Below are 19,657 nucleotides of genomic sequence, written 5' to 3'. Positions count from 1 at the left end.
TAGTTTCCAGGAGGAGTAGATCAGTCTTGTGGTCTTCCAGTCCCGCCAAAAATGGGCGAAGCAGTCCCAGAAGTAGGAGTCTTGAAGCAGGCTGAAGTTGAAGCACCAATAGGGTGCCTGCACACAGAATCTCCCCAGCAGGCTCAGGTCACAGCAGGCCAGGCTATGATCTGACAGGCCCAAGAGAATGATGTGGCCACTGCACAGGAGTGGCAGATGGTGCTTGGTGACATAAAGGTGGTCAAGGCAGGCCATGGTGAGACCACTGGCACTCATCCTGGCCCAGGTGTACTGGCGCGTATCAGGATGCAGGGCTTGCCAGACAACAATGAGGCCTGCAGTCTCCAGGGCAGACTGCAGCTTGTGGGCTGAGGGCAGGTGAAGCTCAGACCACATGCGGTCGAACGAGGCGTCAATGGTACAATTAAAATCCCCGCCTATGAGGAGCAGGTCATCATCCTCCTGGTTGCGGCAGCTCTTGAGGATAGCCATCTTGACCTGACCCAGTAGAAAGATGGTCTTCAGGGCAGCCGTTGCCTCCAGCGGGAGGGCAGCCTGGATGTCACACAGGATGTGGCCCATGCTGTGGATGGAGCGCATGCCCAGCCGAGCAGTCAGGGTCTGGGTTGAGGGCCAGGCTGACCGAGTGTGGTCAAGGAGATATTTCAGGCGGAGGACACACGCCTGGATGAGAGCGGCCATGAGGCTGGCAGAGGCCAGGCTTGGCACGGGGCACCTCAGGGCTGGGTTGTGCACCAGGGGCTCCCTCAGCAGCGCCAAGAACTGCAGGTGCTGGGCCCAGGGCTGTAGGTGGAAGGTGGCCTGCCAGACTCATACCATACCACAGTAGAAAGCCAGAAGCACCGCCCCGTTCAGAAGTGTGAGGTCCAACAGGAAGAGCTCCTGGTCAAAGCTGAGGGCCCCCACCCTCTGCAGGAACTGGCATGCCAGTTGTTGTCAGGGTAGGCACTTCTCACCATAGAGCAGTTGCTGGGTGCTAAGCCTGGTGGAGGGGGTGGCACACAGCGCCAGTTGCTCACACCACCTCCCTCCACTGGGCAGCAAGCCACTAGGCACTGAACAAGGTGGAGGGGGGTGACGTGCAGTGCCAGCGGTGCATGCTGCCTCCCTCCACCAGGTAGCAAACTGCTCCACTGGGCAGCAAGCAGCTCCACCTCCCCCCACTGTGCTCAGCACCTAATGACTTGCTGCCTGGTGGAGGGAGGCAGGGCACAGCACCAGGGCTGCACTCCACCTCCCTCCACCAGGCTCAGCACCCAGCGGCTCTCAGCCTGTGAAACTGAACCCAGTGGAGGGAAGTGGAGCACAGTGCCGGGGCTGCGCTCCACCTCCCTTCACTGGGCTCAGCTCCCAGTGGCAGCAACAGCCTCCCACCCACACCCCCAGGAAGGCTCTGCCGGACTCCTCTGGAGGTGTTGGCAAAACTTGAAACAGTGTCAAAACAGTGAAACTGTTCAAATGAAACAAAATGAAATGGAACAGTACTTTCAAAACTAAACTAAACTAAACTAAACTCAAAACTAAACACTGTTCTGTCGAAACGTTGAAACAGAAGTCGAAGCGAAATGGTGCTGTTTTGCACAGCCCTATTGCTTATGTTTTTTTCAGATGAAGTCCCTAGATAATTAAATGTTCTTGTGCTGGCACTATGTGACAGAAGGGTTACAAAGACTTCAGGAATTTCTTAGAGAAGAAATCCAAAAGTATAAAAAAGCAGTGGAATAAAGACTTTCAAAAGGAGGGTATGCTAAACCAGTGGGTAAAGTTTTTCACTGTAAATGTACTGTTTTTCTAATACTAAGCAAGTTACTCTTATATGCCAAAATATATAACTTTAGTCTGAGTGTTTGTATAGATGCACAGTGGTCAGGCCCTCACTTTTCTATATGTTTTGGCAAAGTGGAATTATAAATGATTCATGGATAGATGTTTTTAAACAGGTACATGTTGATACATGGACATTCAAATCCCTCTGGAGCCAGGGATATGTTTTCTGGGAGCAGGAATGGATCTCCAAATTAAAGGTCTAAAAACTGTGTGTTCATTTTCTACTATTTACAGAAAGAAAAAACAGGCAATTTATGGACCCAAATGCTTCTGATAACACTGGTAAGACTCTTAACTAATTTCTTCTGATTTGAGAGGATGTAATTTTTTATGTACTAACTTAAAGATAACTTTAAATAAGTAGTGCAAAGTAATTAAGTTTTGATTGAAGCTCAGTGTCTCTATATTCAAAAGCTTCCAATATTTTTATGTTTTATGTATTCAGTTCCCAATCCATCTCTTTATATCTTACTTATTGGTTCCCTCCCCTCACATTTTTGATGGAGTACATTAATTAAAATCAGAAGCATTTTTGTTATGATAAGTACAGTGCTTATTATGGGAATCATAAAAAATTGCTGAGTATACCACAATCTAGAAGCACAGTTACATAAAGCCAGAAGAAATGAAAACAAATGCAGGTAAGACTGAAAGCTGAAGTTTGCAAATGAAAGAGAGAGAGAAGCAAATGCCATTGATCTGTCTATTTTTAGCACCATTATTTAGCCACAGGTCAGCATAGGAAATTGCACTGTGATTTCTCATATGCCCAGCAAGTGGCACTGCTGTTCAGGTCAAATGATGCATTTCTTGTTCTGAGCTGAGTTACATGCCTACTGTTTTAACATCTCAAGTAAGACCGGAAGACTGGAACAGGGATTAGGAGCTTGTTTTATTTCTAAATCCCTCCCAAACCTATATCCTATGAGGTAAGAAACTGACTCTGAGCTGTAAGGAATTCTAAATCTGGAACAGGATGTGCCTCCTGAGTGCAGTAAGTCCACATGGTAGGAGACTTATATGACATGTGTAGTAGGACACAAAGGCTGCTTTTTGGTTATTTTTGTTTTTTGTAATGTTTAGGATTCCCCCTTGTTTAGGAGACTCAAGATATCAATGATCTGTCAGCTGGAACAAAATAGCCATTTTGGTAAAAACAAATTGCAAGCAATTCTGAACTAACCTCTCATCTACATATGGGAACAATTTGTTAAATATTTCAGTAGAGTGACAGAATGATCCTTAGAGCAGAAAACACCTCTTGCTATACTACTCTTTTCTTGTAATAACCAAGGGTACAGTTCCATAGGCAGTATTTATTGCCAAGGATAATGCTTATTGCTGAGACCATCACATTAATTTTTTCCTGTTTGAAAGCTTGCTTTCATTTATTTTGATGGAGTTGTACACAAATGCAAGCATCACACTCACTTGAATGTGCTTCTAGCACCTACAGCAAAAGTCTGTCATATAGGACATGAGCTGTATTTATATCTTTTAAAGCTTGCACAAAGCTGTGGCAGCCAATCACCCTGTCCTGTGACATGTTATAGCTTCTTCCATCCAAAAAGCTTTTAAAAAGAGAGAGAAGTATGTTTCATATGGCACCTTATTGCAAGAGATGACACATTTTTGGACTCTATAGAGGATTAGGGATCAACATGTGGTGGAATTTTTTTTATACCTTTAGGTCTTCTTGATTCCTCTCCATTGGAGGATTGAGGTTGTGGTGGGATGTGGAAATCACCAGCCAACCCAGATCACTGATTTACAGCTAGCTCAGCTCACTAGCATGGGTGTGTGTGTGCTCGAGAGATAAGATCATACAGCTGAATTAAAAGGTCATTTGTCTATTGCTGTTCCCAAAACCTAAGAAGTTTCCATCTTTTGACTTTATTTCTTCTCTTACACAGGTTTAACTGATTTCCTTTAAGTTATTCCAGATTTGCATCTATATGAGACCTGAGTCAAGACTTTGGAGCTAAAATCCTATACTCCTTCCTTTTTTTTTCAGGCAGTGCCCTCCCCATCAATTGAAGTGTGAGTGTTTCATGGATCAGAACATAGCTCTTTATTTACACACTCCAAATATATATTCCACTCTTGCAGTCAGATCCCTGTGAGCAAATGCATGGTAGAGCCAATGAGCATACCTGGTCCACCTACATTCCAGGTCACTGGAATTAAATGACCCAGAGAGGAGTCTGTAGCAGTGGGACCTTAATCATTCTCCCATGAATTTAGGTTTTGGGATATGAAAAGGTTCTTCTATCTCCCATTAAGGACTGAGGACTCCTTGCAATTCTGTATCATTCCTTCTTTTCCCATATGATGCCTTTTGTTTCCACTAAATGTTCAGATCTGTTTCATAATTAAGAAAGCAATAATTGTGCAATGGTCAGAACTTTGGAGAATAACTCAAATGGGAAAGAAGTTAAAGCATTTCAGAATTTTGATGTCAACTTAGCGGTGATGCCATCCTTTTCTCATATAGAGTTAGTTGAAAAAAATGGTTATTTTTTCCATGAAAAGTTGTAGAAAAATCAAAAGGCAAGAATGTTTTACTGGTTCTATGGATGATCAAAACATGTTTCTGTGAAAAAAAAATCTCTTCCGTTTCTATTAACTAATTCTGAGTTTCTTGGCCAGCGTTATTTGAAAAATTGATTTCTTGAAACTTAGACTCATAGAAAATTAGGGTTGGAAGGGACTTCAGGAGATCATCTAGTCCAACCCCCTGCTCAAAGCAGAACCATCCTCAGCTATCTGATTCCAGCCAAACTTTGTTTAGCCAGGTCTTAAAAACCTCCAAGGATGGAGATTCCACAACCTCTGTGGGTAACCTCTTCCACTGTTTTACTACACGCCCAGTGAGAAAGTTTTCCCTAATATCTAACCTAAACTTCCTTTGCTGCAACTTGAGATCATTGCTCCTTGTTCTGTCATCTGCCACCACTGAGAACAGTCCAGCTCCATCCTCTTTTGAACTACCATCAGGTAGTTGAAGGCTGCTTTTAAATCCCCCCTCAGTCTTCTCTTCTCCAGACTAATTAAGCTCAGTTCCCTCAGCCTATAAGTCATATGCCCCAGCCCCCTCACCATTTTCATTGTCCTCCACTGTATTCTCTTCAATTTATCTGCATCCTTTCTGTAGTGGGGGCCCAAAACTGGACACAATACTCCAGATGTGGCCTCTCAAGTGCCAAATAAAGGAGAAGAATTACTTCCCTCAATCTGCTGGCAATGCTCCTACTAATGCAGCTCAGTGTGCCAATGGCTTTCTTTGCACACTTTTGGCTCATATTCAGAGTACTGCCCACTGTAACTCCCAGGTCCTTTTCTGCAGAACTACTGCCTAGACAGTCAGCCCCCAGCCTGTACCTGTGCACAGGATTGTTCTGCCCTAAATGCAGGACTTTGCACTTGACCTTGTTGAACCTCATGAGATTTATTTTGGTTCAATCCTCCAATTTGTCTAGGTCTCTGAATCCTAGCCCTACCCTCCAGTGTATCTACTACTCCATTCAGCTTGGTGTTATTTGCAAGCTTGCTGAGGGTGCACTCCATCCTATCTTCCAGGTCATTGATGAAGATATTAAACAAAAGTGACACTTGGGGCACTCCACTTGATACTAGCTGACAACTTAATATTGAGCCATTGATTCCTCTGAGCCTGATGACAGTTTTCTATCCACCTTACAGTCTATTCAATCAACCTGTACTTCTTTACCTCGCTTGCAAGAATGTTGCGGGAGACGGTATCAAAAGCTTTGCTGAAGTCAAGTTATATCGCATCCACTACTCTCCCCTCATCCACATAACCAGCCATCTCATCATAGAAGGCAATCAGATTGGTCAGGCATGACTTGCCCTTGGTGAATCCATGCCTACTGTTCCCAATCACCTTCGTCTCCTCTAAGTGCTTAGAAAGAAATTCCTTGAAGAACTGCTCCATGAATTTTCCAGGGGCTGAGGTGAGGTTGACTGTTCTGTAGTTCCCGGGATCCTCCTTCTTCCGTTTCTTAAAGATGGGCACTATATTTGTCTCTTTCCAAATCTGGGACCTCCCACAATTGCCATGTTTTCAAAGATAATGACTAGCAGCTCTGCAATCACATCGGCCAACTCCCTCAGCACTCTCAAATGTACTGTGTTTGGCCCTATGAACTTGTACACATCCAGCTTTTCTAAATAGTCCCTGACCTGTTCTTATGCTATGTTGGCTGCTTATCTTCTCCCCAAGCTGTTCTGTCAGGTGCAGTAGTCTGGGAGCTGACCTTGCCTGTAAAGACAGAGGTGAAAAAGGCACTGAGCACTTCAACCTTTTCCACATCATCTGTCACTAGGTTGCCTCCCCCATTCAGTAAGGAACCTATACTTTCCCTGATTTTTTTGTTGCTGACATACTTGATTTAATCCATCCAGGATAGCCTGTTCTTTTGGCCCTGGTTCTTCTGCCACTGAGCTCAATAGTGAAACTATCTCAGACTTCAACTGAAAAAGACCTGAGATAATATTTTGACAGCTCTTTTAAAGTGCAATGTTCTATCCAGAGGCGAAGGGACTATTTCTGTGGCATACTGTTGAGAGGGAGCAGAGGAGATCAGGTGACTATGCCTTGGTAATGAGGCCAAACCAAAATGGCAGCATTCGGCCCCCTAACCAACTTTCCACCTGCGTCAGTGCCTCACTTTACTTCACAAACAGTGGGGCACTGTTCAGATTTCAACAGTCAATTGCTTTAAACCAATTTGGAATGCAAAGGTAATAAGCAGCACTTGAAACCTTTCTCGCACAGCCCCTCTTTCCTAGCCCTTGTGGTTCCAGATATGGTTCAATACCAGAACGCTGTGGTTGGATCAAAAGCCAGTTTTCAAACTGGGCTTTCTTGCACATGGTCACCTTTCTCCTTCCCTACTATTACTGGGAGCTATATTTTTAGGAACCAGGAATGTCACCAGATAAAATTAAATAGGAATGAGCAATTTCAAACACGTTTTCATACACTGTGACCCCAGTGCCAAATGAGGGCTCTATTTTTTTTTATATAACAGAGAAGGCTTGTGGTCATCAACAAAAATTACAAGAAAAGGATTCTGAATATTTCTTTTAGCACCTGGCCACGTTCTTCCCCTCCTTTCACTGAGCTATATTTTTGGAACACCACAGGAATGCAGATTTTTTTTTAGAGAACTTTTTACATTTCAATATTTTTAAAGCCCTCACCTACCCCTGTGACAACTTCTGTGTTTATGTGTCCTCTTTCTTCAAATTTAAGGCAGGTGCCAGGTAAAAGGGGACATAGAGAAGGCAATAGGCAGAATTAAACAGCGGAATTTTGTGAGCAGCCTGGTTTTCCTTATTCTAGTAAAGAGTCTTACTTAACATAAGAAATTAACTTTTTCTGCAGCGCCTGACTGTCATCACATGCCACAATTCTGTCCAAGTCTGATGATGCTTTCTTTCTGTAACATAGTAAAAGAAAATGATTTCTGGGGGAAAACCCATACTTTTTTGTTCCTCAAAATGAACTGATGTGTTCTTCTAAGACAGGGCTCGGCAACATTTGTGGGCAGAGTGCCAAAAACACCCACAATCTCCACTTGTAAGTTGTTGGCATTCTAGGAGCAGAGGGTGGGGGAGCCATGAATGGCCTGAACCTTGTTGTGGCAGCACAGCCCCAGCCCCTTCCCTGCCATCTGCCTCGAGGCATGTGTGCATCCACCACCAGCGAGCCAGCCCAGGGCTCCACTGACTCCAATGCAGCCACTTGCAGCCTCCTGGCTGCCTGCCACAGCCATACCGGGCTCTGGGCAGACTCCTGCTGCCCACCATGGAGGCTGGGCTGCTTGCAGCAGGTGATGGGGAGGCTGGTGGTGGGTGCAGGTGCACCTTGGGGCAAATGGCAGGGAAGGGGCTGGGGCTGCACTGCCACAACAAAGATCGGGCCCCTCAAAGCTTCCCTGCTGTCTGCCCCTGAGGCACGCATGCCAGACAAAATGCCTTTCTATGCCTCTCTCTGGTACATGTGCTGGGGGTTGCCTACCCCGTTCTAAGATTTGTTTAAAAGCTGCAAGTTATTACATGACCAAAATATCATAAAGTGACATTTCAAAATTGTTAGAAGATACTTCAGGCCAGATAATCAATGAAACACAAATAAGAAAGCATTCCTTTTCATTTTCTCTGTTAATCCTACTGATCTCTGCTTTGCCAGGTCTTCACTAAGTGCCTGCAGTTGTGACTCACACAGAGTAATGGCAACCCATGGTGTCTGAAATTCATGATTCATGTCCCAAAAGACCATGAGGTTGGCCTACATTTTTAAGAGATTTTTTTTTTATTGACACGTGGGGCACATCTACTGTCTCTGAAAGTATTCAGGGAGCATCAAAAGTAAGTCATCCCACACCCAGTCCATACCCACTACCTCCCCAGATGGAAATAATGTAGCTGCCTTAGTGTAGTGCAAGGATTTTCAACCTTTTTAAACAAGTGTACCCCTTCTGCCTCGAAGTTTCACCTCATGTACCCTGTTATATTTTTATCTTGTTTTTAAGGGGTGATGGGAGGAGGGGGGTGGCAGATTGAAGCCCCTGTGGTGAGGAAGGGAGTGAGGCTGTGGCTAGGGTAGGAGCAGGGGTAGGCACTGCACAGCTGGGGCAGTGTGTGGGACGGGGTCACGAGAGCGGTTCGTCCAGGGGGGTGGGGGGTGGCTTCTGTTGCTGTGCACACCATGGCAGAGGCCCAGGCAGCATGTGCCCCCCAGATCTAAGCACAGGATGGAGGCAGCTGCTGCTGCAGGCTGAACTATGCATCCTGCTGCTCCCCCAAGAGCTGTGTGATGCCATGTGCCTGCTGCCACTGGGTAGGCAGGAGACAGACACACAAACACACACACAGATGCAACCACACACACACAAACACACACACTTGCAGATACAGACTCGGCTGAGGGGCCGAGGGCAGTGGTGCTTCTCTGCAGGCTGGATGGCAGGGGGCTTGCATATGGCAGCCCCCCCCACCCTGCACCACTTTCTTACGGTCAGTTGCACATGCAGCTCTGCGGGCTAGTGGCAGTGGTGCAGGGTGGTGATGGGTGGTGGCAGCGGCCACTACGTGTGAGCCCCTCCCTCTGTCCAGCCAGTGGGGTGGCATATGTGCGGCCCACAGAGGAGCACCACTGCCCTTGCCCCCCCAACCCTACTCCTGGGAGCAGGCACAGAGAGCAAGCTGAGCTGAGGTGGGGGGTAGGGAGATGCTCCTGTGTACTGTGTGGGGCCAGCAGCACCCAGCGTTTCCCTCCCCCTCCCCCAGGTAAGAAGCAATGTATAGGAAGGCACTGGGAAGGCTCCATCCCTGCCCACCTGCTTGCATGCACGTACCCCCTATGGCCTTTCTAAGTACCCCTAGGGGTATGCGTACCCCCAGTTGACAACCCCTGGTGTAGTGTATCAGTAAGAGCTTCACACTGAGTGAGTTTATTTGTGACTGTAGTACTTCCTTTTTTATTGTGAGGTAGTGGGCAAGAGTTGGCAAGAGAGTATCCTTGACATGGATACTAATGGAGTAGATGTGTCCTTGAGATTATTTTCTTTACCCCTGGTTTCTAAAACTCTAGATGGCATTCACTTCAGATTTTTTTTTTACATCTTTTTTTTTTCAGTGGAAAACTTAAGTGTTCTTGAGTCAAGCAGCAGAACTTTCAGAAAAATAGCCAGTACTGCAAGACTTGTAATGAAGTTGTGAGAACTGGCAGCCCTGCATGCAAGAAAAGACTCTCATTGCTTCCAAAAAAACTACTCACCTCAGTAAAGATCAAAACCCAAATAAGCAATTTCCTCTCCTTGTTCCTCTCAGAATTTGCAGCCTTGACTCCTTCTGTCACACTTCCGGGACTTCCAGGCACCTTGAAAAGAGAAGATGCCGGGGAGATTTGGTGTCAGCTTACAAATATGTCAGGGGAGAGCGTCAGGGGCTAGACGAACAAGTATTCACCAAAGTGCCCCAGGGGAAAACCAGGAGCAGTGGTCATAAACCCCTAGAAGAAGGTTTCAGACTGGATATAAGGAAAGACCGGGTTCATGTGACCAGACTCCGGAATAGACTCCCAGTGGAGGTTGTGCAAGCACCTACCCTGGAGATCTTGAAAAGGAGACTGGATGCAAACCTTGGTGGGGTTATTTGACTCCAGCAGTCTTTCCTGCCCAGAGTGGGGGACTAGACCTGATGGTCTCATGAGGTTCCTTCCAGCCCTAAACCTCTGTGAATCTGTGTGCTGAAAGTTAAGCATGGGCATAAGTGCTCTGCTGAAATCAGCGACAGTGCACAGCACATATAAATTATAATAGAGCTCTCTAATCAGCGAGGAAGTATATTTTCTATTTTACTCTTAGTGTTGTCTTTGTAACAGACTACTTCCATTGACAGCAGCGGCAGATTTATATTATGGGACAAAAGCCAATGGTAGCATATAGCTGTAGTTCTAGCCAGTAGAATACAGCTTAGTTATGCAGTGGCCACTCTGTTCTTTCACACTGTCTCACTGTCTTTTTTTTTTTAATAGTACCAGTGCATTATTTATTTATGGTCAATGGAAGGCCTGGAAACCACAGGAAGATCCTGACTGCCTGGGAGTGGGCTGACTACACTTTTGTAACTTATTTTCCAAAACGGGTCCAGTGACTTGACACGTGAAACTTGAGAGAGTCTCCTCCAAACCTGGTTCTCCTTTAGGTCGACTCCTGCCTGAAATCTTCCTGTTTGCTGAGGAGTAGGAAGATAAGTTGGCCATAGTTCTCAACGTGATGTTTTGGGGAAGTAATTCCCTAAAGCATGGGCACCCACAAGCTGAACCAGACTTCCATCCAGTCAGGCACTGAAGTAAGTGGGCAAATTTTCAAATGTGCTGAGCACACTGTGCTCTTTTGTAAGTCTGGCCATAAACATCCCAATGTGAACTACTGGGTACTAAGCTCTATTATAAATCTGCCCCATAAGCTGTAGCGTGTGGCTGCTGGGAACCTGCAGGGGCTGGTTTGTTGCCAGTCCCTGGGAATGAACTCTGGAAGTCTGGCTTCTGTGGCCAATGATCAATGGACATTTTTCTTTAACTCAGGGAGTAAAGCTGAAGTTCAAGATTTTTATTCCCATGCCTAAAGCATCACAGATCATTACAAAAGAAGAGTAGCTACTAACTGCCCACTACTAAAGGCAGATGCCTTCCTGCATTACCTCAGTGCAGTGTCATTACTTTCAGGACTGCTGTCCTCAACTTTGTGATGAGCATTTAGGTATAAGAAAGGGTGGGTACAGAGACAGTATCCTTCCACAAGAGTCAGCAACTTAGAGAAACCCAATCCACCAGTATAATGACAATACATTTAAACACTGTAAATAACCCATTTTATTTTTAGGTATCTTTATTCATCAAAAGATACTTCAAAGATCACAAATAATTTTTGAGAGATGCTCTCATTTGTTTTTGTGGTGTTACTTCCACTAAGACACCACAGCTCCACCCTTAAGTGAATGCTATGAGTGGCGACATTATTTGACATCAGGAGAAAGTTAATTGAAATGTTTGCAAGTGACTATTTTTGTTAAGGGTTTGGGTTTCTATGTTAAATTTCAGGACTAATTTTGTTATTAACTTACCTGGCAAATGGTACCTCGGACTTGAAGTGGAAATACAGAATGTACACATATACAGTTTTAATAACTTTTCATTTGTTATTGTTTGTGCAGGTAATTAAATACAGCAACTGAGCCAGGAATCAGTATCTGAGAATTTAAAGGGACACTGTTTGGTCAAGGTCAGTTTTGTGAAAACAAGAGCTTACAAATTCTTAAGCCAATAGAAATGTTTCCATGAGATTTTTTTTTTGTTGGTTCCAGTGGGAAAAGCTGTTTTAAATAAATAACCTTCTGAAGTATTTGCAATTCAAAAACAGCAATACCATGCATGCTTTTGAGAGCTAGAAAGTGCAATGTGATTAAAAATGTAAGTTAAACTACCTGGCTTATTTTCATTGTGTAAACTGAGTTGGGGAATGGGGGGCATGGAATAACATAAATAGTGATATTTCAATTAATTTAATATTTCTGAATAAGAAGGGTAAGTGCATTTAGTTTTTTACATTTTCATACTTAAAAGCATTTCCATTTAGCTCACCACTGTTATGCTTTATGAAGTGCTTCCCCTGTCATTTATGCTGGTATAAATTGGGAGTAGCTCTACTGATGTCAGTTGAACCACACTGGTGTGAAAATGAAGTTAGTGCAAAGAGAATGGGAACCCCAGGGTTTTAACTTGTCAGCGTCCCATCTAGCCAAAACACAATGTTGGGTGACTAGATGAAGGGGCATTCTATATGTTAGATATCTAAGTGGATTTTGGCACCTGTGTGTGCTCTTTTCCCATGATTTTCAAGTGCCTGAAAAATCATTAACTAACAACTCTTGTAGAATGCTGTCATTTTATTTTTAAGACTAAATCACAGAAATAACTGAGGAAGGCCCACCCACCACAAGTTTTTTAGGAACCTGAGCAGGGTGGAGTAGGATCAGACTTAGGTGCCTAACAGATGGAATAGAAATTTGGCCAAAGAGTTTATTACAAGCATTTAATTGATTTATGTTTGTACACTTAACTCTGTTCAATACTTCTTCCAAAATTAGCCTTAGCTATATGGTATAGATTGTGGGTGCATGTGTCTGTAAATATCCCTCAGGATCCCAGAAAACAAAGCCCAAGCCATTCATTTTCTACTATATTGTCTATACTGTCTTTCTGCTTTCTAAAACTGTGATCCCACCCAGACATGTTTGGTCTAGCATTGTTTGTATTAAGTGGTTTGGTGGGGGTTAGAATAGTAGGGACACATACATAACTTTTTACCTTGATCTGCAAAATGCGACGTACAGTGAATAAGTTCCTTTTGCTGAAGCAGATAGGCCAAGACTTCTCAGTGGAAACATGGATGGGGCATGAGTAATGAGTGTACTACAACATGACAATAGATAAAGCAATAATTAGTTGACTATAATGGGAGTGCCTTAAACAAGGTGCTAAAATCAGAGAATCCTAATGCTGGATACACTTGATATCTCCACCTCCTGGGAAGAATACTTGGCCTGATCTGGCTGGTTGCATAGATTCCTGACTTGTATTGATGAATTCTACCTGTCTCAGGAAGTATATGAATTAACCAGAGGAAATGCCATCCTATCCGTGCTTCCCTTGCACCACACTCACATATACATGTGACTGTCAAAGCCCCATGTTGAGCTCAGGGCCACAATGGGCACGTGCATACCCTGCAGTCAAGATTGGGGCTGTAATGGTCACTGCACAGATCCCTAGGATGGTATCAGGGCTTCAGCAGCTGCTGCAGAGACCTTCTAGGCCCATATCAGAGCAGAGCCAGGCACTGGACAGCTCCCCCAAGCCAAGATGGGACAGACACCCCAGGCTGGGATCAGGAGCATGCTGGGCCCTGTATGGACTTCCCCAGTCAAGATGGGCACTGCATTAAGCCCTGTACAGACCAGCCACATGTGCAGACCAGGACAGGCTGAGATTGGAAGCAACCCAGGCATGGGACACAGTCACAAGTCAAGGATTGGGGCCAGGGGAGATGTTGCATCTCCCTCAAGCCAAGAACAGGTAGTGTACACATGAGTTCAGGAATATGCCAGGTACCATCAAGACTTTACAGGCCAAGGTGGTGGCTGTGCAGATGCACCCAGGCTGAGACTGAGGCTGGGTATGGTACAAAGTTCAAGCTGAAGTCAGAGCCACAACACTAGGCATTGAGCAAACCCCAGTCCCCTGCCCCAGCCAGGATCAGAGATCCCCTCGATGCTGAGTATTCACGAGTAAGTGCACGTGCGTGTGTGTGTTTGCACATGTGCATGTGTGTGTAAGGAGAGCTGTGCACCCAGATTTACCCACTCCAATTAACTAAACAACCTTTAGCTCTGTCACAATCCAACCACATCAAACGACCCCACCCACCACTCTGGATGTACCCATCCAATGCAACCACAACCCAAACCACTGGGCCACAAGCAACCAAGCCTCAGCCTCCCACCAACTCCAAACCACCAGGCTATATAGCAACAAGTTAATGCCAAGAAATCCTCTGATCCTGGAATCCCACTGACTGCATGCCCCAAGATTTTCAAACATAAAGCCTCTGCAAACATGGTGGCTACACCCCAAGGGACAGGAGGGAAGAAGAAGGGGGAAAAGAGCCAACCGAGAGATGGCATCCATACAAGCCCAGGATCCAACACACTAAGGTAGAAAATGGAGAAGGACCAGGGAATTAGAGTCAAGAGAGAAGCATAAGAACCAGGGCCCAGGATGCAGAAGAAGGGATAGCAAACAAGATTGGCACATAATGTACCACGGAGGGCCCCAAGGCAGAATTCGGGGACAAGAAACCCAGGGCAGAGAGGTGGGAGGAGGAGCAGGGCTTGACAGCCTAGGTGCCCAGAGCTGACAGATCAGAGCAGACAAAGATAGCAGGGGAAAAGAAGGAAGGGGGGAGCAGGTAGGGAAAAGGCACAGCAGGGAAGAGCAGCAAAGGTTGGGGAAACCAAGAGGAGGAGAGGAGGAAAAGGGAGACAACAGCTATGAGGACAGCATGAGGGCCGCCTTGGAGACTGCAGGGAAAAGGGGACTGCAAAGCAGATAGGGAAATGAGGAAGAAGGGCATGAGACACAAGAAGCCCAAAAGCTGGGGGTCAAGAGATGAAGAGGCAGCAGGAAACAGAATGGAGCGGAGAGGGGAGGTTATGGAGTGTGCGTGAGGCAGCTGCAGCAGCAAAGTCACTTGGCTGGATGGGGATGAGAGACCAAGGATGCAAGGAAGGGAGGATACCAGAACAACAGAGGGAGAAAGGAAGAGATGCAGATATCAGGGCAACTAACAGAATGACAGACCAGGACAGGAAGCGCAGCACAGGAAAGGGATGACAGACTGAGAGGACAAGAGGCTGGTGGAAGAGAAAATGAAATGGGGAGAGATGACATTGGGCTGAAACAGGACCTGCCCCCCAACCTTTAAGACTGGTGCAACCAAAGACCATGCACTCCCCAACCCAGCAGTTCAACTCTTGATTCCTCAAGTATTGCAACTGGGAAAGCCACAAAAGTACAGGAGCTGTTTGTGCTGAGTATCTTCAGAGAGGATTTGGATTTCAACTCCAAAATAAAATGAAACTACCTAAAATCAGAGGACTGGCACTCTAGAACCCACTTCCTTTATGGCAAGCTTTTGCAAGAGGCACCAGCCTCAAAGGGGCTACAGCCAGGTGAAGCAGCTGAAGAATTACACTGAAAGCAGGTTTCTGGGTTTCTCTCTGCCAATGGCCCTGCACTGTGATGAGAATGGAACAGCCAGGTCCCCTGGATGCAGCAAGAGTCAAATGTGTCTGATGTGAGAGGAGAAAAGGGCAGGAATTCATAGAAGGGGAGTAGGCCATTGGCTAAGGGGGTGGATTTAAACTGGTTTGAAAAAAAGAAATGGGTCCCGGTCAAGAGGACCCATACGTTTGCCCACCTCTGGCCCACACTTAAAAAAATAAATAAATAATAAATTAAAAAATTAAACCCTTCATGGACAGGCCTGCGCCCTGAAAGAAGAGGCCATAGGTAGCCACAAACAATTTCCTTTTACCTGCCAGCATCATGCACAGTCCAGGAGATTCAACAAAAGCCTCCAAGGCTGCTGGCTTCTTCGTGCTCAGGCCTCAACAGTCACGGCTGTCCCAAAATGCAAAAAGAACAGAAATAACCCATTTTCACCAGGATTGTTGAGGCCCAAGCACAAAGAAGCCAGCAGTCCTGGAGGCTTTTGTTGTATCTCCCGGGCAGTGCATGATGCTGGCAGACGAAAGGGGGATGTTTGTGGCTGCCTATGGACTCTTCTTGGAGGGCACAGGCCCGTCTGACAAGGCTTTGATTTTTTTGATTTTTTTTTAAATTTATTTATTAAGCGTATTGGCAAGGCTCCAAGGTAGAAAAGTGCAGGCCTCGGCGTGGCATGCTGAACCCCATTTAGGGTGGCATGCTGAACCCCATCTGGTCCACACCGATGCCCAGATTTAGGCCCTTGCTTCAATCGAAGCAATTGGAGTGTGTATGTGGAAGGGGAACTTTTGGGGGCCAAAATGGTTTTTTTTGTTCTTTTTTAATTTTGGGGCAGCTGAGAGTGTTGAGACCCAAGCACGAAGAACCCAGCAGCCCTGGAGGCTTTTGTTGTACCTCCTGGGCAGTGCATGATGCTGGTAGGCAAAAGGGGGATGTTTGTGGCTGCCTATGGCCTCTTGCAGGGCACAGGCCTGTCTGACAAGAGTTTGAATTTTTTTTTGTATTTATTATGTGTGGGCTGGAGGTGGGCAAATGTATGTATGTGACTGTGGGATTGGAGAAGGCAGAGACATGGGAGTGAGCTTTATTTCTGCTACTTATTTGGCCTAGAGGGGAGTATGCTGAATCTGGGGCAATAGAATCACAAGTTCAAACCTAGGTGTGTGCCCAGGCTCCCAGCTAGACCCCTGGGTCCAAGGATTTTTTTCTACCATGACACATGGAAGCTGCCATGGTCCCCAGAGCCAAACAGAGTAGTGGCAAGGCTCCAGGTGAGAAAGTTGGGGCGTTGGCGTGGCATGCCAAACCCCAAAATGGATTTGGCATGCCACACCAAAGCCTAGATTTAGGTCCTGGCTTCAATCAGAGCATTTGGAGTGTGTGTGAGGAAAGGGAATTTGTGGGATCAAAATGGGATTTTTTGGGCCCCAACTTTCTGACCCGGAGTCTTGCCACTACTCCGTTTGATTCTGGGGACTGTGGCAGCTTCCATGTGTCATGATGAAAAAAAAATCCTCAGCCTAAGGGGTTCAGCTAGGAGTCAAAGCACATACCCAAGCTTGGGCTTGTAATTCTTTGGACCGGGAGTCAACAGCCAAAGCCCTAGGCTACACAGGGAGGTCAATACATACCCAAGCTCATTCCCATGTCCCTGCCTCCCCAGCACCACACACATACATACATTCACTCACTTACAGCCCACACTTAAAGAAAAAAAAAAATTAAACCCTTCATGGACGGGCCTGTGCCTTGCAAGAAGAGGCCATAGGCAGTCACAAACAATTCCCTTTTACCTGCCAGCATTATGCACAGCCCAGGAGATGCAACAAAAGCCTCCAAGGCTGCTGGTTTCTTTATGCTCGGGCCTCAACAGTCTCGGCAAAATGCAAAAAGAACAAAAAAACCCCATTTGGGCCCCCAAAGTTCTCTTTCCTCACACACACTCTGTGTCCTCCAATTGAAGCACGGGCCTAAATCTTGGCCTTGGCATGCCACACCGAGGCCTGTACTTTTCCACCCGGAGCCTTGCCACTACTCTGGTTCTGGGGCCCATGGCAACATTCATGTGTTGTGGTGAAGAGTAAAAAATCCTGGTCGGGGTGTCTGGGCACACACCCAGGCTTGACCTGGCTATCTTGTGTGAGGCTTGCATACAGTCTGTTAAAGCTTCCTGCTATAGAGTCTCAGCACACACCCAACCACCATAGCCACACCACGTACACACACACACTGTCACTTACACCCCCTTACTGCCTACATGAAATGCAAAGTAGGTCTGTATTTTGAGCTATCATGCAGCCACCTCTAGCTACACTTTTTGTAAACACCGAAATCAATACAAAAATATTTTAAAATAAAATTAAAATAAGATATAGTAGATGTTGTGTGTGTGTGTATACATACATTTATATATCTTTTTCCCGGTTTCCAGATTGCAGCACCCTTCCTTCCAAAAGGAGTAGTTCTGGGGCAACAGGAGGGACTTCTGATGGCAAAGGTCAGGGTCTAGGGGTGGGACTTCTGGCCCCAATATGGTGACCGGGGGTGGGGCAACTGTCAACGGGCAGGGCTACCCATGTGGCCCTTGACAGCTCCCCAAATATTGGTAAGTGGCTCTCCGCCCAAAATAATTGCCCACCCTTGCCCTACAGGATCATGGACCACAGGGAAAGAGTGTGGATGAAGAATGGTCGTTCCACAAGGCTATGATCCTCACTGCACAGAAGTTGTCCATACCTGTGTAGCAAAACCCCCAGTTTTTCTTTCTTTCTTTTTTTTTATTTTATTGCATTCGCTCCCCTTCTCCAACCATATAGATAAGTATAAGTAAGCTAAGATGTAGGATAAGCTTTAAACATTTTTATTTTGGTAGCAAGTTTTTGGTTTTGTATCCACTGTTTTATATTGTATTATTATTAGGTTTGTATTGATTTTTACTGTTGTATATTGTATTATTATCATTTTTGTATTGATTTTATTGTTTCATATGGTTATTGTACGGTTTAGGCCTGTGTTTGTAAGTGAACCAAAGTCATGTCAAGTTTCCATTTTATATGTCGAGTCTCCACCTTGTGTCCTCTGCCTGGGCATCCCCTGTGTGTTGCAACTGTATGAGTCACATATCCCTCCCATGTAAATTGGTTCCCAAATGAATGAGTGTGATTGGAAATGATTGAAATACAATGGTAGCAGGCCTCTACTGAATGGCCTGTAATGACTGGGCCATCACCTCACATTGATCCATCCAGGAACCACGGACCTCAACCAGGAACAGAGACAAGATCAGATTTGAAAGGCAAAAGACCCTGCAGAACCAAAAACTCTCACCATGACCCGAAACTGCACATCCCTGCATAGAGCACACATGCTCAGTATGCCAGGGGCTGACCCTTGCCTGGGCATGCCTCCTGTCACTAGGGTCACACAAAGTCTGCCCCTGTAAAAAGGGGCAGTGAAGACAGACCCAGTGGGACGCCCTCTCCATGTAGACCAGCACCATGCCACACCACCTATCCACCCAGAGGCCCTGCCAGCAACCTCCCTCTGGACAACATCTACTGGACAAGGACCCCTTTCCAGTCTGGACAGGTAGATATTACCTGCATACCTCCTCCTACAATTTGGACTCTCTCTCTCTCTCTCTCTCTCTCCTCGTGGACTTCAGCCCCTGCACCAAGCCTCTCTAATCCCTGCTGCCATTTAGTGTGCGTGCATGCGTGCATGTGCATGTGTGGGTGCAAGGGAACCAATTTGGCATTGTGTCACCATCTCCCCTGTTCAATAAAACCACTGTCATTTGCAACCCCAAGTTGGGTCATGTTTTACCGAATCCCAGTCCCTTCCCTATCTTAAATTCCAGCCTCGTTCTCTCTCAGCCCCAGTTCCCACCCTCTCTGCTAGTTTCCCGATCTTCTTCCAATTCCATCCCCCCTTTTCTGCCACCTCTCAGCCTCTCTTTGCTTTCCTGCTGTCCCTGGTGCCTGCTGCTTTTCCTGTGATTTTCTGCTGCCCTTCAGGCTCCCCCCACCCTGTAATCTCCCCCCCCACCTCAGCTTCCCAGCTCCTATTAGGTGTCCTGCAGTTCTCTCCAGCTTCCAGCACCTGCTGCTGCTTTCTGCAACTTCTCTAGCTGCTCTGGAGCCATCCTCTGGCTCCCCGCACCCAGAGCCCTTCTTTAACACCCACACTTTTCCTTAGTCCCATTTTTCCCTCTCCCTACCTACCTTTTCAGCTCCCCCCATAGCTGTGCTCCCATTGCTTCCCTGTTCTGCAGGCTTTGGGTGTTGTCTTTTAATCAATTAAGATCAATTAACCCAAAGTTACCCCCAAGCCTCTGTTCTTCAGCCCAGGCCCCTGTAGTCTACTGGTTCTAATCCCGGTCCTGGTAACTTTAACTCCCTACACTTCTACCTTCTTACCTTAACCTTT

Source organism: Crocodylus porosus, unplaced genomic scaffold (genome assembly GCF_001723895.1).
Source record: "Crocodylus porosus isolate Cpor-Errol unplaced genomic scaffold, CroPor_comp1, whole genome shotgun sequence".
NCBI classification, from domain to species: Eukaryota; Metazoa; Chordata; order Crocodylia; family Crocodylidae; genus Crocodylus; species Crocodylus porosus.
Note: the sequence above shows the minus strand (reverse complement) of the source record.